Genomic DNA, 1829 nt, shown 5'->3' with positions numbered 1-1829 from the left:
CAACTGGAACCCTCGACGTCGTAAGCGACGGAGTGCCAACAAACAACATTGATATGCAGCAAAGTTTTAACAAGTTTTTTTATCTTCGTAAATGACGAAGGCCGTAAGTAAATAACCGTTGGAAACATTAACAAACCTAATAGTGCAATGTCGTAATTAAAAATAAGCAAGCGTTATCATATTACAAGCTCGGTCCCCGGAATTTTTCGAAGAGAGAGCACAAGGTCAGAAGGGAATACCACTTCAGGAGAAAAAGGCGTATAACATTATTTAGAAGAGCGCACTTCTTTTCTTTAGGGGGACACGTGCCTCTCAGCTCCCCCTTGGGTCCGCCCCTGTATTAGATCAATATATAAACAAATATTAGTTTTCCATCTTAAAAACGCTTGAGTTAAATTCACCCTGAACAGACATCTACATTTTGTTTATTGTGAATGTATTTTGCAGAAGGCGATAACGAAAGCTAGTGAGTCAGACTTTGGATGACCTCTGTATATTTAATATATTGTAACTTTGGCGGATTGATGGGTAGTTGGATATTTGTTTAGGCTGCGTGTTGTTCCCATATAAAAAGCAAATTACCATATTAATTTTTCAATGAATCTGTTGTTGCTTTTGTTGACTGCTATTTTCAGCCTTGAAAGTCATTGTTGGTTGTTGGGGATGGGGGCGGAATGACAATGCTAGTGGACTGTATAATTGAATGGTTATAAGAAAGAGTCGTGCATGCAGTGATTTCACAACACCGAGCGAACATTTGAATATAATTCATTGCGCTGTATTAGTGTGAAAAAATGTTCATGCATTACAATATATAGGAGCGGTAAGGTGGAAATTGCATATGACGTACAAGGAAAATGTCTGCTCGAAGTTTTATACTTGAACTGGTTTTAACATATCAAGCAAATATACAAGCGCCGTGTCATGTCTACTCCTTTGACATCCTCGATTGAATGCGCAGCCGTTAAAACAGCTATTGACAGTGTGCAATTTGAAGCTCCACCCAAGATACTCTGAAATTGGCGAGAGTGGAGAACGTCATACTGGCTTGATGTCAATAACACTTTGCGGAATTGACGCCTTTATTGACTGTCGTTATAGGCTTTGCACACAGAAAGTTCCAGAATGGCTAAAGAACTATCACGTGAACAATAGCCGTTGATTGGACAAGATCTCGGTTACATACATGATCAAACCGTCATTGAATTGTGATTTGAAATTGGTATGTGACAAATGCGAGTTCTTATCCATGCTACAATATTATCAAAACGGGAAAGATTATGTACAGAGAATTGGCTTTGACTTTCATCCTTTCGGGATCGATAAATTAAGTACTTCCCACCAAATTTCAGGCCTCGTGCCTATAGTAGAAAGGATTATGCACAGAGAAAGAGAACAGGTAAGAGGAACATTAGATAGCAAAAAAAATTCTGTATGGGCAGGATAACTGTAACATTTTCAAATTGTCCCCCAAATCTAAAGATCATTGAACGAGTTGATTGAGCTAATCAATAATGTAATGAATCTATAGGAAAGTTGGTTATACATCATTAGATGTATACCTGACTTTCCTAAATAAAATTAGAAATTAAACGGAACGCTGAACTCCAGACTATCAACTTAAACAACATTTATTCAGGTGGTAAATATATACATCTTTAGCTCTTGTTGTTACAGCTCTGTGTGTATGAGTATAGTTGTTGGAACGTTGTTATGTAGATGTAAGCGAGCTGTCGAGTGTAAGTCCGAAAGATGGAGAGTGACAGCTTAACACGTAAAGAGACTGTCTCCAGGTTGGAATGTTGGAGACACTGCTTGACACGTCCATG

Source organism: Octopus bimaculoides, chromosome 8, assembly GCF_001194135.2.
Source record: "Octopus bimaculoides isolate UCB-OBI-ISO-001 chromosome 8, ASM119413v2, whole genome shotgun sequence".
Lineage (NCBI taxonomy): Eukaryota > Metazoa > Mollusca > Cephalopoda > Octopoda > Octopodidae > Octopus > Octopus bimaculoides.
The sequence above is the reverse complement of the archived record's forward strand: the minus strand, read 5'-3'. Positions refer to the sequence as shown.